Here is an 18,594-nt window from a genome sequence, read left to right as displayed (position 1 = left end):
AACTGGTTTTAAATGTTTTTATTATATTAGCATTAAAGGCTGAACAGTAGCCTAACATTTAAATCATAATAGCAATCCCATGGGGGGGGGGCCGGGAGAGAAAGAAATCCATTACAGAAACATTTCTAGGGTGCTTAAATACATTTGTAAAAACATTAAATTTAATTTAGTAGTTAAAATGTTTTTCTATCAACTAAGTATTTCTATATTATACACACATTTGATTAGGGTCCTAAACCAAAATCCTATTCCCTTTTCTCTATGTTCTCATCCTCCCCATTAAAAAAGTTAAAACTAATTATCCAATTTTCTTCTTTTTATATAATAGGTCTCTAAAATATTCCAGATCTCCAAGGCTAAACTCCAAGTTTCCAAGCTGCTGGTGATATTTTAGAGATATTAAATTATGAATCAGGCAAGCATTATTTTGAAAGGACACATGCTTCTACAATTCTCAACCTCTTTCAATTAAAATTCTCTCCACGTGTCAAGTCCCAGATAACCCCAGGTTTCAGGCACTTTCATTTTATTTTTATATATGAATTTTAAGTATAAAATCTATCCTATTAGCAGTTTCAGCAAAGGAAGATTTACTTGTGATGTTCCAAGTAAAGTTACTTTCCTTTGTCTTGTTATGCTGGAGTTTTTGCAGTATGTATTTGTTTCATATACATTTTATTTTCAGCATCAGAAATCATTGTCAACACTGGAAATTAAAACCACGATGGTGACTGTCAGGAAGAATTCGTTTTGTTTTTTTGGTTTTTTGTTTTTTTAGCCTGAGATTTAGAAAGTTAATGAAGGCCAACAACAAGAACCTGACCCTCCCCACCCCCACACAAACCAACAACAAGAGACTGGAGTAGGGAGAGGAGAAATGACCCTTCTCAGCATTGAGGAATTGAAAACTCTACTTCCAATATTTTCATCTGAAGCAAGCAAGTTAACAATAGCAACAATAACAGGAGATACCACTAACATGATGACTAAATTGGTATTTCAGGGGCGGTTTCACTAATGTTCTTCATATATGTCTGCATTTTCTAAATTCTTATAATCATCTATGGTAAAGCAAGCCTATCCTTGTACATTAAGTCCTTGTACCTTAAGTGGTTACATCTGAGAATCTCAATTTGATATTTATTGCAACATACACAGCAGCTTTCCACTGAAATCCCTGCGAGGGAGGAAAATGACCACCCGTCAGTTCCTTTCGGAGGCCTGTGAGTTCAGGGCTAAGCGATCCCAGCTAATCTTACATTTCTCTAAAACTGGACGTTTTACACACCAAACGTTTGAAAGTTTTGTACTTGATAAAGAATATATTTTTTTTAAGAATGTAGCTTGGTCTATATTAACATACACCGTTTCTCCCTCCGGATTCTGCACCCCTTCTGCTTCCTCATTCCTCCCTCGGCTCCCTGAGCGCCCGGGCACCGGGCATCGCCCCGGGGAGACGCCGCACTCCAGCCGGAACGCGGCGATGTCGCCCCTTTACCGGGATCTGTCGCCCCTTTACCGGGAACGAAAGGCTCTACCTGGTTCCGACCCCCTTGCGAACCTAGTCCCCCGAAGTCGTTCACCACCCCTCTGCCCGCGGCAGACGCGACCACCCACCTGAATGGGGGTCCGGCCGTGACTGTTGGGGGCGTTGGGCGATGCCCCCGCTTGGAGCAGCGCCTGCACCTCCTCGGCGCGACCCCCGGCCGCCGCCGCGGCCAACCGGTCGGCCGAGCGCTCCATGCGGCTCCCCGGCGCCCGCCCCTCGCTCTCCTCCTCCCCGGTGCCCGCCCAGCCTCGCGGAAGCCGCCCTCCTCCCTCTCCTCCTGCGGTGGCGGAAGCGGCTTCTCCTCTCCTCTCCTCCCCTCTCCGCTCCAAAACGTGTAGTCACTCCCACTCCCTGCAAACGTGCCACCCCCGACGGCACCCACGCGGGCAGCGCCGGAGCCCCAGCCCTAGGCAGTCCGCACCCAGCGCCCCACGAAGCCTGCGGGGAGGGAGCCCGGACTGCTGCCACCTGCCCCACCCGGAGCCCCCACTCCCCTCGCCCTCCTACTCCCCACCCCCCGCCCCCGCTCCGGAAACCTCAAGGGCGCAAAACGTTGGAGCCAGTTCACTCTATTCAAGCGAAATGGCGAAATGTCCTTCTTCTGAGGGACAACCTCGCTTGTACAAAGTCATCAGGATTCCCACTGCCCGATGCGGGTGTTCAGTGTTATGGGCAAAGTACTGCCATCTCTTCTAATGAGAGGAAAAGGCTCCTTCCTCTTTGCTGGAGCCGGAGGATCTGCACCCCCCCCCCCCCCAGCACAACACGAGGCGACCCTCTTAGGGCACACTCTCCCTCCTCCCCTCCACCTGTGGGCTTCTCGAGATCAAACGCTCATTTTGGAGTCCGCCTGCCCGCATGCCAGCCTGTCCCCCTTCCCCCAGCACACACGTGTAAAACAGGTGTGTGTGTGTGTGTGTGTGTGTGTGTGTGTGCGCGCGCGCGCGCGCGGACGGGAGGTGGGGGCGGGGGTCCCCGCATTGGTGCTTGCCCCAATGAGGTCTATTTAACAAGAATGCTGGAGATTTCTGTCTAGCAGGCAGATGGGAAAGTGATCGACTCCATTTTAAATAAATTCCTCCTAGACAAGAAAATGTCCTCAGGCCTCTATGGGAAGAGCTGCACAGTGATTCAGAGAGCAAGTCCACACGTTGTGCTTATCCGGCTCCTCTCTGTCCCCCTACACCTCTCCTTCCGAATTGGAAAAACCTTATGGTTTTCTTAGCCATAAGATGGAGGGCAAAGAGTGGTCCCTGCTTCATAGGGCTGTGTTTTAAATGAATTAATGTACATATAAGCACTTAGAACAACACCACACATTCTAAGCTAATACCTCTTAGCCTCCTCCCCCTCCTCCTCCTCCCCCTCCTCCTTCTTCCTGTCTCTCTCTTTATCTCACTCTCTCCACATCAGCAATGGGGCAGACTTTTATTTAAAAGGCTAGTGTTCAAATACTATTGCTCAAATAGCTCCGTAGATAGAAATGTAGTAATATCTCAGGGTTGTATACATAAGCACAGGAGCTGAAGGCCAGCTCACACAGGGATATTTAATCCTCTGCTGCTGGAGTAACCTCATGGGCGTGTCTGGACCATACTCCCAACACACACACACACACACACACACACACACACACACACACACACACACCTGCTCTTTGCCTGGCAACAGAACATGAAACATTCGCTTAAGTTACTGAACTTGAGCAAAATCGCTGCAGAGCACAACTGGAAGGGCTTCTTCACTATCTACCTGGCCCAGTTTAAAAGATGTTTGTAGCTCTAGTTTGTACACATTTCATAGGTATTTTGAACAATAAACCATCTATTGTCCCATTATTTTTAAAATGGCAGTTCTTGGAGTGCAAACAAGGCATTAAGATATTCTCAGATGAAGATACATTAAGGAGTACTCCTGAAAGTTAAGCAAACCTAGTTCTTTTTTACTGAAACAGTAGCATCAAGTAGAATGTCTATTGTGAAGAACAGTTTCATTTGCTTTCCCATGAGGCCAACTTTTTCTGAATTGATATAATTTTAAAACTAAGATGATAAAAAATAAAACATACACCTTAAGATACTATAAAACTTGAAATAATGTCAAGTTAAACTCCCCCCCCACACACACACACATAATTATGGAATGGAATAGTTCTGATCCGCCCCCCAAAAAAGGACACTGTAACAGGGTCTAAGGGAAAAATAAACCAGAATTCTGAATATTCATAGCACTACACAGACTTGTTAGCACAGAATACCACACAAGAATGTGTCACACAGAAATATCATGAGAGTAACTAGCTGGGGACTTACACTTTCAGCAACTGAGCTCCTAGGTAAAAATATGTTCAAAGCTTGTAATATCAACAAGGCCCCCTTACCTCAAAAATGAGTAAAGACTGCATGCATGGATCTATTACAGACACGGTATTGACTGCATGCATGGGTCTATTACAGACACGACATTCAGCAGATAAAAATAATACCCTCCACAGTCCCTCAATTGGGGCAAAACCCATTTTTCACTGCTAAACCTGTGAAAGATTAAGAGCGTGAAACAAACTCACCTGTAACTATGGCATCTCCTACATTTGAATGACAAGTATGTCCAACCTGATGCTATATGTTTAAACATTGAGAATGGAAACAAAAGGCAAAATTATGATCCTTAAAACGTGAAGACAAAACCCCAACACATGATTTAAAGGCAAGTAGGTGTGATTCTGATTATTATTATTATATACGACATAATCCACAGAAAGAAAGGCCAAGAAAGTCATCTTCATTTTGTTCGGTACTAAGGCTTGATGTTGTTCTAGGTAAAAGTGATCATTCAATGAAGGTGCCACACATGCAACTGAAAGAGCTGGGTTGTCTAGGCCCTTCTGGTTTCAAATGAATTTATTTAACAACCATCGTCCTTGACTAGCTTTTCTCCTGTGTCAAACAAACCTATGTACAGGACCAGTTTAAATCCCTTCTCCCTTTCAAACACTGGATATAGCATCCAGGGACTTCGACTACAGTGCAAAGTGCCTTAAGAAAGAGAAGGGTTCTGTAGTGTCACTGACATAACTAATCTGAGGAGGCTGAGATGCAGTTAACGCTGATGGGAGCCAGGCAGTGGTAGTTTGTTTCTCCTCCAGTTTCTCCGACAACTGCATGGTCAGTTCATGGAGGGGTTTGCAGAAAATCAAACACGTGGTGGCAGGAGATGGCACCATCAGAGTGCACAAAGCCTCCATCTGTATCCAGGAGTGAACATTGCCCAACTTTGGCAGGGAAACCTTGAGGAGTTGGTTAACCTTGGCATTTTTTATTATTTTTATATTTTGCCTCAAAGAGTTGGGCTTCTCGCCTGTAAGTAACAACCCCAATATAATGATTTTGGCCTGTGGCTGCCTTGTGTTGATAAGTTGTAGGATTCCACCTGCTACTTCTGCTATATTTTCATGGTTCCTACCCAGACAACAAAGACCAGGTTTAATATTCTCCAGTTCTCCATTCTTTAGCTCCCACAAAACATGTATCTCCTCCAATTCCAAAATTCAGTGCCTGGAGTGGGGGGGTGGGGGAAGCTCTCGCCCTGTGTCATATCGCTGCATTAACTGCAGCATGGAGTCCCCCACAAACAGCACATCAGGCTCTTTGTCTTCACAGTCCAGGACAAATCCGTTGTGCTGAGTCATCCACCTGTCATCTCCTGCCTGTGGAATGGCTGCTGGGTTTGAGTCTCCTTGACTCATCCCACACTCAGGCAGAGGGTCCGTGCAGGCACAGTCTGGGGATGGCGCATGGGTCAAGCTCCCCCAATGCAGGGATCCCCACTCCGGGGCTGGGTGCCATACCTTTTAACTCTTAACATCCATTTTGAGGATTCTCTTGCAATCTCGTGAAGCACAGAGAAGAAAGTGCTTTGAATAGAATTATCAATATTATATGAAAGGGAAGGTCAAGAAGACCTTAATCACTGAAAAGATGGTGGACACCTTCCACCTCCACCCTCATGTTTAATGAAAAATTAAACAGAAGTAAGAGTATCACATGCAAAAGAAAATACAACAAAGTCTAATTTTTCCTGTGGTTATAACTTTTACGCTTTAAAAATATGTATTTTTTAAAAAATGGATTGCTCAGGCTTTGCTGATGCCTGAAGCAATGCTTAATCTGCCTCCTAGATAACCCAGCTTTCAATCTCCTGTTGACTTCCCTTGAAGACCCAGGATATCTGACTATACTTTTCAATCAACTGCTGTTAGCTTAGGCAAATCATAAAGTGTTAAAATTATGCCAACTGACGGTGGTGGCTTGGGGGAGAGTTTATGATGACGAACGATGTCTTGGATAATTTCTTTACAAGTGCAGGCAGCCTTTGAAAGGTGAAGATGTGACACAAACTATGGGTCAGAGAAGGCAGTTCTACAGATGGTTTACACAGAAATGACTGAAGTAAGCAGCTTTCTGAAGATGGATTGTGATTTGAAAAGAACACTTATTAGTGGTAGTTCCCCAAGCTCAGATCGCAGAGCGTGCAGAATCACCAGGGAGTGCTTGTTAAACCCACACGTTCTCCAAGTCTACAGAGAAAGGCTCTCTGGGGGGTGCACCTGGACACTGCAGCTTTTACAAGTTTCCCGGGAAAATTTTAAACACATTGGAGCCCTAGAGCAGTGGTTTTTAGACCATTTTTTTTAAGGTCACAGGCTCTTAATCTTGGGCAGGGGCACATTGTCTTTAAGAAACTGTTGAAAGTTGTAGACCCTCTCCTCAAAAAATAAACATGCAATAAGTTAAAAAAATTTAATTGAATTTATTGGGGGTGACAGTGGTTAATAAAACTATATAGGTTTCAGGGGTACAAGTCTATAAAACATCATCAAGTATGCAATCATTTTTTAAGGTGTGTCTTTGTGCACATGTATTTCTAAACGTAATTTTCAGGGAATTCAGAAACTCCTCTAACATTCAAGTATGGATTCCTAAATCAAGAACTCTTTAAGCTGTTGTGCAATATATTGGACTGTATGTAGCTCAATGAAATGTGATGCAACCATGTAAAAACATCTCTTAGCTGCAGTATATACAGACATGGAGGATCCCACTGCTGGTTATGCCAGCCTCAGACTCCTCATGTGTGAAATGGAATCATAATCTATGTCATGGATTGATAAAATAAGATTATGTATGTCAAAGAGCTTTTTAAATTCCAAAAGTGTGTTGGTTATTTACTATCCCTGTGCTTTTCTTCGTCCCATGACTGAAGAAGGTCACGGCCTTATTTAAGTTTGCATTGCCTTGGCAGTTTTGAAAATGTATACTATGAAATTTCAACCTATCTCTGTTCTGATCAGTCTTTTAAGGAAAAAAGACTAACACTTGTTCATTCATTCAAAAAGCTCGAAGGCTAAGTGTAGAGCATGGGGGGGAGGGATCGTTTGGGGGAAGTGTTAAATGTATGGGCTATGGAGTTGGACTACCTAGGTTCAAAACAGGACTTTCTAAAAAAGTAAGTATAGTGGGGTGACCTTGGTTAATGAAATTATATAGGTTTCAAGTGTACAATTCTATGGTACATTATCTGTATATTGCATTGTGTGTTTAGCAACCAAAGTCAAATCTTCCATCACCATATATTTGACCCACTTTACCCTTAACTACCTCCTACCCCCTTTGCCCTGTGATAACCACAATACTGTTGTCTGTGTCTATGAATTTTTCAAACCTAAACTCTTTACTTAGTCGCTTTATAACTTTGAACAAAGTTACTTAATGTATCTGGGCTTCAGTTTTCTCATCTGTATTTCAATATTATTGGGATACTAACAGTACTTGCCTCAAATGTCAAGGTAGGAATTACATGAAGCATTACCTGCATAGAAGAGCGGAGGGAAACAGAGATTGATACAAGAAAATGAAAACTCATTCTGGTGGCTTAAGTAAAGGCTATGTGGATGCTGAAAGCTGGCCCCACTCTTGAAGAAAGGTGTAGGAGTATAAAGATGTAAGAGAAGATGATGTTCCAGGCAGAGGTGAGAGCATGAGCAAAGGTATGGAAGTCTGGGAATGCTGAAAGGAATCCAGTAGGATGGATGCATGGTGAGAAGCTGGAAAAATAAACTTCAGGAAGGAGCCTGCAAAGGAGCCTCAAAGGACTGCTCAGATTGTCAGAAGGAAAACCAAGAGTGAGTTAGATGGCAAGGACACTGTGCAGACAACTCTTTCAGAGCTTAACTCTGATAGTTCAAGGTGATGTATAGTGAAGGGGAGCATAGACCTGAACACACACAATACCCTGCAGGGAAAATGCCAGGTGAAGAGAACAGCTAGAAGAGAAAAAAAGAAATTCAGGTCACAAGCAAGATAGGGTATTTCCGAGGACCTGAGGTCCCTACAATTTCAGGAAGAAATGTATTACAAGGCACAGGGAATGGTCATAAACTTGGATTGAGGAAGTTGAAGCACTTCCTTCCATGAACGGAAGAGGCTGGTTTGCTTGAAGTGAGGACAAGATGGTAGGTTAGGAAGTGAGAGTGAGTGGTGACGGCCAGAGCGGTTCTCAACTTGAAAATACATCCTGCACATCAGATATTTATATGACAATTCATAACAGTAGCAAAATTACAGTTATGAAGTAGCAAAGAAAATAATTTTATGGTTGGGGGGTCACCACAACATGAGGAACTGTATTAAAGGGTCGTGGCATTAGGAAGGTTGAGAACCACTGCTAGAACATCTGTTTTAATGAAAGAGGGACTGGTAAGAGGGACTTAGGGTAGCTTTTCCATCAGCCTGCAGAACCCAGCTGAGTGTGGAGATCATGATGCTACTGGAGCACCTGAACATTTTATTTAAATGAAAGGAAACCTTGCAATGGCGCTACTCCAGAAAGCCTACAAATCAAAGAAGAGAAATTCTAGATGTGACTATCAATTCAAAACATCACCAGAAAGATACTTGAGAAGGCAGTATTCTGGAATTACAATCTGGTTCTGACAAAGCATGGCAAAATTGGCAAGGAATGATATGCAGGGTATGCAAACATATTATATGATAAGCAACATTTTATTGAGGAAATAAAAGGTGTTGGGGAAATAGCTCTGTACTGGGACCAAATGACAGTCCTGCGGTACCTAATTAACTGCTTTTAGACTTTTGAGACTATTTTAAGCTTCTCTTTAAAATGAGATCTCTGCCTTGCTCTATCCTTTATACCTCAAGAAGTTAGTATAAGTGAGACACACACAAAAACTATTTTAAAAGCAGACATCTTTTTACCCTATTCAATATTAGTATTGTTATTAAACAATATATAGTTAAACAAAATAAAGTTGAAATAAAATATAAATAGAACATCTCTGGAAAGATACAAAAAAGTCTATAAATGTGGGGGAGGAAATGAGGAACTGGGATGGGCCTGAAACTGTCTTTGCATTTCGGCTACTAGTATTGTTTAAATTTTTGTATTATGTACATTTATTAGCTAGTCTAATTAATTAAACATAATAAATGTGTTAGACAAGTCAGAGTTGCTTTTCTGAAAACCATCCTTCATAACTTTATTTGACAAAGAGTAACTGAACACATACTCTATGTCAGGCACTTGGCTTTAAGTTGTGTATTAAAAAAAAAAAAAAGAATGGTCCTTAGTCAAGAGGATGCATTGCTAACAACTATCAACATATTTGCTTCTCAGGAGGAGGGTGGCCTTGAATTGGGAAGAGCTCTTGAGGGGAGTCTGCATTCATAGTCTAGGACGAAGGAAGATGCATTCTGACACTGCAGAACTGTGTTACCAGAAAAAAAAATGTTGTATTTCAGGGTTTGGAGAGGAACATATAATTAAGGAAAGCTCCTTAGGAAATAGCTTATCAGAGCCCTGTAATGGATTTTCTAGATGTAGCAGGGCTAAGCCTGAATAGGTGGACTCTGGGATGGAATGCTGGGTGCAGGAGAGGATTATTTGAAGACTAAGGCAAAGGAGACTGTTCTAATGACAAATGAATTTGAAGACTAATTTCATGCTCCCTTTTAATTTAGAAAGAGGTAATAAAGGAAAAGAGGACCCCAAGCCAAGCTCCGCCACCTACTTTAGCTCCTTGAGCAACAGATACTTTATTCTGGCTTCAATATCCCCATCTACAAAGTGGGCATAATAATAATTATGCCTCAGAGATTGCTGTTCAGCCAAGAGAAGTACACCTTGAAGTGTTCTGGGTAAGAATTCTAAGGGTCCTCAGGGTCCAATCTGAGTATTTTTAAAGAGAAAGAATGCCAGGTATCCCTTTAATTATTTTTCCACCAGGAGAAAGGTAGCTTTAGCATGAAAGGGAGACCTCTGAGAAAACAGAACAGACCTCCCCACAGGTTTTTGAGAAAAGGGAGTGTGTCCCTAGGGTGAGATCTACGAACAATTCAAGGTGGGGATGCTTCTTCTCCCCTTTACTAGTCTCTAGTTAAATTCAATATCGCACAATTATTGAGGGTCTGCTATGAATAAGGCACTCTTGTGGGGGCTCTGACATCTCTGTTCACTCAGAATTATCGCAAATTTCTCTTCCTGCTCAAATAGGACTTTGGCAAGGAGCAAAAAACTCAAAATGTCTTCACTCGCTTATAAACCTGAATCATAATTATAGGTAAGTCCAACTTTTCCATTTTAGTCTCCAAAGTCTTAACTGGGTATAGACTCTGCAGTACCTATCATCATCTTCCAAGATCAATTTAAGGATGACAGAAGTCATTTCTAAATTGTGTGCAAAGCATGCATAATTTTAAATCTATGTAAGGCGTTTACTATTAAAAGCAAATCTTGGGTAGACTCTTGTGAAATGAGTAATCTGTGCAGCTCACAAAAACAATCACTTCCTGACTATTTTTGTAGCTATCTGCTTTTGTAATTGAGAAATTTCTTATGGTGAATTACTTACATCTAGTTGTAGCTATTTGGCCAGTATGTGTGCATGTATAGATATAACTCTATATACATCTATGTCTATAGTATGCATTTGTATATATAATTTGTTTACATGCACAAATGTTGAGAATCAGCCTCATCTTGAGGAACAAAATAAGCAATCGGGTATATAATTAGAAGAGAGACAGACAAACAGAAATAGAGACCATGGGAAATTTATTCTAAGTTGCCAAGAAAATTGTAATGGCTACCATCTACTGAAACCCAACTTTGTGAGAAGCATGAAGCAGTTTTATAAATCATTTCTCACCCCACAACTGTCCTGTGGGATAGAGATATCGTCCTTCCTTCATAGATCAGAAAAAAGAAGCCCAGAGTACTTAAGTGACAATGCACAAGGAGGCGGAATTTAACCTCAGCGTTCCCAGCTCTTCCCACTGTTTTCCTGTGGATTGATTTGTACAGTACACGATGGCAACTCAGCAATCCTTACCTTTCTTTCAACATTGTGCCTTCAAGCAGGTTGCAAATCCTAGACCAAGGCGAAAATTCTTCACTTTTGGGAATGTGATAGAAAGTTGGATCTTGAAGGCTCCTCTAAGTCACTTAACCCAGTCCCATAATTTTAAAATGTTTTTTTCCTGATTATAGTTTACATACGTAAAAAGTTTAAGAAGTTATCTGCAGCCCTAACTGGTTTGGTCAGGTTCAATTCCGGTCAAGAGAATGTACCTTGGTTGTGGGCACATCCTCAGTAGGGAGTGTGCAGGAGGCAGCTGATTGATGTTTCTCTCTCATCAATGTTTCTAACTCTCTATTCTTCTCCCTTCCTCTCTGTAAAAAAAATCAATAAAATATATTTTTTAAAAAAGAAAGAAATTATCTACATAGGAAAATAAAAACTGCACTACACAGAAGCAATAACGGTTAAGACTTTGAAGTACTTCCTGTTTTATTTCTTGCTCAGTTCTTGTGGAAATAATACAATTTCGAAAGCTTTTCCTTTCGGTTATCATTAAAACATTTCCCCAACTTCTCCATACACTACTTTTAACAGCTACAACACATTCCGCTAAAAATATGTTATGGTTTACTTAAAGATGTCCTTGTTGTCAGATATTTAAGTTGTTTCTAATTGCTACAATAAACAGTATTGCAATTTTTCAAAGAGTCTAAGGCTCTTGACATATATTGCAAAATTGCTTTTCAAAAACCTCCCCCCTTGATTTACAGATAAGAACATGAAGGGTGGTACACTGCCACAGTTACACTGCCATAGTTACCCAGTAAATACATAGCTACCTGCCATAGTTACCCAGTAAATACATGTTTGCTGCAGATCTTGAACTCAGCCCTTTCTCCATATTTTTCCTATGGTCACAGCTGCTTACTCTAGCTGGCACAGATGTGGCTGGTGAGAGGTGTTACCTATCCTTAATAATAATCTTGGAGGAGACACCATGCAGCATGGGCAATGGGACAATCCCAGGCTTTATACTCAGATAGACCTGATCCCCATTTACCATCTCTGCAGCCTTGAATAAGTAATGAAAACTTTCTGAGCCTCCATTTCCTCACCTCTCAAAGTAGAGAAAATAAAACTTACCTCGTTAGGGTTCTTATAAGGAACAAATAATGCCAGATATATTAAAAAATCCAGGCATTTAGGCACACAGTAGGCTCTCAATAAATAGAACTTACTTTTTGAGAATAGATAGTATGTTTACATCATGTTATTCAATTAGGCCATCAAAGTCAATTTCCTCTTGGATATTTTTTTGTTCAGTACTGTACATTCTGGCAGGTATCTGTGGTTTGAACAAGCAAACTCCCTTCGAAAAGATGTGATTAGTTCTGTCTTCTTTGAATTCTAACCCCCTGAAAACAGAGCTTCTTTGTAATAAAATTGGCTGTTATAATGAAAGAACCAAAACCTTCATTAAATCATGGTTCGTGACAATGGAGCGGTTCAGTGTTTCCCCTGCATTTCCTGCCACCCACTACCACTCCTTGGTGTGCAGTTCCAGTAGGAGGTACAATAGGGGAAACCATAGCCAAACTGAGGAATTGTAAAGTTTCCCTTCCCTAAACCCCTATTCCCATATTCCTCTTTTCCTCCCTAATGGGGTTGATTTTCTCCTTTCAAGCACGTGTTGCCCTCTTAACTGCCAAGCATGAGCACATGTAGTATTCCATTTTGCTTATGCTGCTGATATGTGTGTGCTATTAGAATGCAAACATACTGTCGGAACATACAAATAACATTGTACTCACTTTTCACTCTTGGTGGTAGGAGTTCAGTGTTCATGGTTGACTGGGTTTAATAGTGGCTTAGGGCACTCTAATTCAGCAAAATCTATATTGAAGTTTGCTCTTCAAATGGAGACCTTTCAGCTCCTCCCCGCAACTACCCTTTAAAGTAGCCTGCCTTCTTGGGCTTCCATAGTCTTACTGTTATGTTCCTTTTCCCTTTCTATCTTTTTGCCTTTCCTGGACTTCTGAGAGTTCTAAAGTCCAACTCTCCTCTGGTATTGGAAAAGATCATACAAAATTTCCTTGTGTTGGAACACTCTCCTTCAAGTCTAATTCTTCACCTAATATGGGATTAAACTCCTCTGGAAGAAATCAACTTCTTGATGATATATATCAACCCTGAATGAATTTTAAAAATGCTTCCTATTCATGTTTTAGCATCTCCCATTTACAGATTTAACATTTCCACTCATGCTTTCCTTTGAGTCTCTGGGTTGAGGGTATAGTTTTATATTGTTCCTTCTTATAGTTAAGATATAAATTACAGCCTTCATTTTTTAAAAGGCAATATTAACAGAATATACTTTGTATTTGCTCTCTAAGTCAATTTTGCCTTAAGGATGCATATTTAATGTATGTTGCCTCCTTGATATCCCACTAAATGTGAATATTAATAGCTGAAGGTCATCTTAAATTTTTTTTATTTCATATCCCTTTTTTGTAAAAGTGCTTAAAACAAATGTATCATGAATTATTGTAAGATGTAACCACTCCCCAGTTAAAGAAAATGCCACTTTGTCAATCAATCCAGAAGCTATCATTCCAATGAAAACTCCATTTTCTCCCCAAATGTAATCACTATACTAACATTTATGGAAATGGTGTTTTTGCTTTTCTTATAGTTTTATCACCTCTGTCCAATTCTACACATTACTTTTAAAATTTTCCTTTTTCTCTTTTGTCTTTTCATTCTATTAATCTACAGATTCTTCCTCAATCTCCCTTTTTCCTTGCCACTAATTTGTTGAAGAAACCAGCTTTTGACCTTTTGAATTCCCAAGTCTGGATTTTTCTGATTGAATCCTTATGGTGAGGCTCACATGCTCATTTGTCCCCTCTATTTCTTTTCTTTTTTTAAAAAAATATATTTTATTGCTATCCTACAGAGAGGAAGGGGGAGGGATAGAGAGTTAGAAACATCGATGAGAGAGAAACATCGATCAGCTGCCTCTTGCACACTCCCTACTGGGGATGTGCCCGCAACCAAGGTACATGCCCCTGATGGAATCGGACCTGGGACTCTCTATCCACTGAGCCAAACCGGTTAGGGCCCCTCTATTTCTTTTCAATTGGTACTTGGCTCCGTGCAGTCCACTATGGCACCTGCTGGCCACATGTATCTATTGAGCACTGTAATATGCCTCGTCCAAATTGAGTTTTGCTGTAAGTGTGAAATGCCCACTTATTTTAAAGACTTATTGCAGAGAATAATATGAAATATTTCATTAATGGTTTTTATATGATTGTGTATTGCAATGATAATATCTTTGATATATTGGGTTAAATTAAATCTATTTTAAAATAATTTCCACCTACTTCTTTTTAGTTTTTGTAATGTAGTTACTAGAAAACTTAAATACATCTGTGGCTTGCATTTGAAGGTCACCTTGTAGGACAGACTTTTTTATTAAAAAAATATTTAATCAAAACAGGTTTACATGTTGACACTTATGGCTTAATTAGGATAATCTGTCAAAATTTTAATTGTGCTAAGGATCACGCAGATATAATAGCAAAAGTTCCCTCAAGACACTGGGTCCTAGGTTCCATGGTGAGACTTCTCAAAATTAAAATTCCATGAAGACAGACATTTTGAAGGTTTTGAGGATCACCTTAATGTTTCTTCCCCTCTTTCCTTCAAACACACCCCCCCACACACACACACTTTTTATACTAAATTCTTTTTAGAAAATTCTACACTAAAAGTATTGATGCAGATACTCAGCCTGCAGCAGCCATTACAAAGGAATGAAGAGTCTATTGCTTCAGTGTTCCCTCCAGAAATTATTATTAACAGTATGAATACTAGAAGCGTTTAGAGTCACACTGTAAAGGCCATCCTTTAAAGAGTAAGCAAATTTACTGACACCTTAGAATGTGCCAGAGATGGAATAAATAAATAAATATATTTTTATTATGATATGTATATTCTTTAAAATGGAATTCAGGATTTCTAGCTACTCTAGATAATTAAATCCACTGAAGTAGGCATTTACTGTAAAAGTGAACTAATGTTCTTTTAATGGCATAGTTTATTTAGGTACTTTGATAATAACTGGCAAATGTATGCCAACTGAACATTTAAAATGTATTTTTATATGTAGTATTTGACCTAGTTCTTCTTAGGTGAGTACTATAGAGCACATCTCAGGCTTATGGATGAGAAAATGAAAGCACTAAGAGTTTGAAGTACTTAGTCCAAAGACCACACAGCTAGTAAGTAAAGGAAATGGACTCTAATCATACGTCATATATTCTAAGAAAGTAACTTTCTACTTCATCCTTTGAGTGATTCCTGTGCTGGTACATAGGTTTCCCATTAATTGCTCTTAAATCAAAGTGATTTATATTGTAAGTATTTTATATTAAATTTACAAGAAAGTTTTGAATTAGTTTCATACTGGGCAAGAAATAAATTTCTGAAAAAATCAATCCCCTTGTTTTATTATGAGTTTCAGTGACTTTTAGAATTCACAGGGGTTTCAGTTATTATTTATTATATTGCCTTATTTTTCAGAGCTTTTTCATTTCACTCAATCAATATATGTTTACTGGGACATACGTGGCTAATGCTGAGAAAAACAGAAATCCCAAAGAGTTCAGCAACCTACAAAGAAATGTAGTCACTTGGAGAGGTAGTTGAGAGGTAGGTACTTTCCTTATAAAGTAGGAAGTGGAGGCATTTGGGGTAAGAAGCACAAAGACGGTGCAACAAGTTATTGGAGCCTCAGTCTCCAGTCTATGACGTGATGAACAAAATCCCTAAAACATAATAAGAATGTGACCATTAAATGAGATAATGTAAGTTGATGTGCTCTATTACTGTTAAGCTCCTTGTAATAATCATTTTGAAGGGTAAAGATAAAGGAATCTTGACCATATGCTTTTGAAAGTTTTAATAAGCTTCTTTTAAAAATCATATACTACATAAAATATATTAAACTTCAACTATTCAGCATGTAAATTGACTGGAGTAAAATTCAAAGTGTTCCATGGTGTATACACATTTAACAATTATTTTATAATTTAAAATATACTACTTTTTCTATGGGGTGGGAAAGGTTTGCAATCGGGGGAGTCATTGTTCTTTCGGTAGCTACTGTTTCTTTAAATTGGGTGAAAGAATTGTACAGTTGCTGAGTCAGATGCTCTGGCAGCCTGAGCCAAGTAGAGCGAAAAAATGGCACTCAAAAAAAGAAACCAAAACATAGGCCTTTAACCTCAGTACATCAGCAAAGTAATTGATGCAACGTTAAACAAATTGTATTTAAAAGCAAAGTAACTATGATTATAATTTTAAAGGCATACTATTTTAGTTTTTGCAAATTACTTTTTAGCTTACATTAGTCATATATATATATTTCCCCTCTTGTCATACTATTTTAGTTTTTGCAAATTACTTTTTAGCTTACGTTAGTCATATATATATTTCCCCTCTCGTCAATGTGTTTTTACAGAGACACAAGGACCCATCATTTTGTCCATAAATGCTTTATTCTGTTATGGCTATACTGTACTGCAATTTTGCCATGATCTTAAGTATAATTTAAACCTGTGAAATACTTCTATGTTTTGTTTTTCCTCACTTACATAATTTTGGGTTGCCGTGTTTAACCAGCATGATTTCAGGTTTGGATAATAAAATGAAATGAAGGAAACCACTATTATTCTACCTTTCTACCTAGAAAGCACCATTCATTCTCTGTAAACAGGGGTAAATGTATATATATATAGTGTTTCAAAAAGATTAGATACGCCCTAACCGGTTTGGCTCAGTGGATAGAGCATCAGCCTGCGGACTCAAGGGTCCTGGGTCTGATTCTGGTGTGTGGGGGGGGCATGTACCTTGGTTGCGGGCACATCCCCAGTGGGGAGTGTGCAGGAGGCAGCTGATCGATGTTTCTCTCTCATTGATGTTTCTAACTCTCTATCCCTCTCCCTTCCTCTCTGTAAAAAAAATCAATAAAATATATTTTTTAAAAAAGATTAGATACCATGAATGTCTTATGTGGAAATTTTCTGTCTGATGCTACAAACTTTACCACACAAGTATATCCTGCTATACCCTTCCCCAAAATATGTTCTGATTGTAAAAACCTGTGCCCTTCCACCCCAGGTGGCAACTGGAGTGTTGAAAGGCCTTTTTGTTTCTCTGTCAGGGTTGCAAGATGGTATAGAGAATGGTCCTTATTATTAAAAGAGATAGTCTTCCAATTCAGATGAAAGATCCCATAATAATAAAGGCTCTCCTTCATCTGATAAAATAGCTCCTCCTTATGACTCAGATTCAGTGTCCTGGGATTCCAAGTGTGATCAACTGCCCTAACCGGTTTGGCTCACTGAAGGGTCCCAGGTTCAATTCGATTCCCGTCAAGGGCATGTACCTTGGTTGTGGGCACATCCCCAGTAAGGGGTGTGCAGGAGGGAGCTGATTGATGTTTCTCTCTCATCGATGTTTCTAACTCTCTATCCTTCTCCCTTCCTCTCTGTAAAAAATCAATAAAATATATTTAAAAACACACACACACAAAAACACCAAAGTGTGATCGACTGATTCTGAAATTTTAAATCTTATTTAAAAGCCTGGACCTTGATTAAAACACACATAAGCAAAAATAAAGTTATTTATTTGTCAATGGTGTACCAGTAAGCCACCTGTAACAGAATCTCCTTCAAGTGCACCAAAAGCAAATATGCTGAATCCAATTTCCTGGGAGCAAACCCAGAAATACGGATCTTAAACAGCAGCCCAGGTAATGCTGCTGCTGATACTCTTTGCTACCTTTGATGTCTCACTCCTTTTCTGCTTAAATTAACAAAGTAAAGTCGTATTTATTCACACCACTCTACACGATTTTATTAGCTTCAGTTTGCTTAAGAGGTTATATATCTTTGCTCACATAGTCTGAACCTCTACAAAACTTTTCTTCTCTTAAAAAATTCCTATTGGCTTTCCATCCATTTAAATTAATTCTGAGATTTTTTTTAAGGTAAAGGGGAAAACTGAAAGCTAGTATCGAAGGATTAAAAGGTCATTTGTGATAAAATGTTTATATTTTTATGAACAAAGCCATTATGTTATTTGTAATATAAAAAATAAAGATCAACTTACTCTTTTTCAAAGGACATCTAAGGTACTGGAATTTTAAATTTTGTAGCTGATGGTTTTAATTTTCTTTCCCTTTTACTACTTCTTCCTGATTATGTAGTTTCACCCAAACGCAACAATCATTCTAGGGCTCATGAAACAAACAACTTTAACACTCCCTTCTTTAAAAAAAAAAATGCTATTAACAGCAAATTCAACAATTTGCAATACATGTCGGATTGGTGAATAATGATAATAATAATAATAACAACAACAACAACAACAACAACAACAACAACACAGAAATGCCATGAATTAGGATATGGGGAATCAGTGGGGTTCCCAAATTGGTAGGCATTTTCTAAAATGGAACGGAGCCTTTAAAGGACCTCCATTTCCCTACTGAACAGTCTTTACTCCCAAGATTTTCTTATAGAAGTTGATCTTGTTATTAGACTTAGACTTTTTAAAATTCTAATAAATGATCTAATTTAAATGATTAAACTGAGGG

The 18,594-nt window shown here is 39.4% G+C and overlaps 1 protein-coding gene and 1 pseudogene across 3 annotated transcripts in view; both read right to left on the bottom strand.

Moving 5' to 3' along the window:
* LOC132211858 (cyclin-dependent kinase 4 inhibitor B-like) overlaps nt 1–18,594 on the bottom strand; it is a 28,215-nt gene that overhangs the window by 4,629 nt on the left and 4,992 nt on the right. The window lies entirely within an intron of this gene.
* Nucleotides 2,942–8,106, bottom strand: LOC132211856 (platelet-activating factor acetylhydrolase IB subunit alpha2-like; annotated as a pseudogene).

The sequence above is a fragment of the Myotis daubentonii genome, chromosome 11 (genome assembly GCF_963259705.1).
Source record: "Myotis daubentonii chromosome 11, mMyoDau2.1, whole genome shotgun sequence".
Classification (NCBI taxonomy): domain Eukaryota; kingdom Metazoa; phylum Chordata; class Mammalia; order Chiroptera; family Vespertilionidae; genus Myotis; species Myotis daubentonii.
This window is presented reverse-complemented; position numbering and strand designations above follow the sequence as displayed.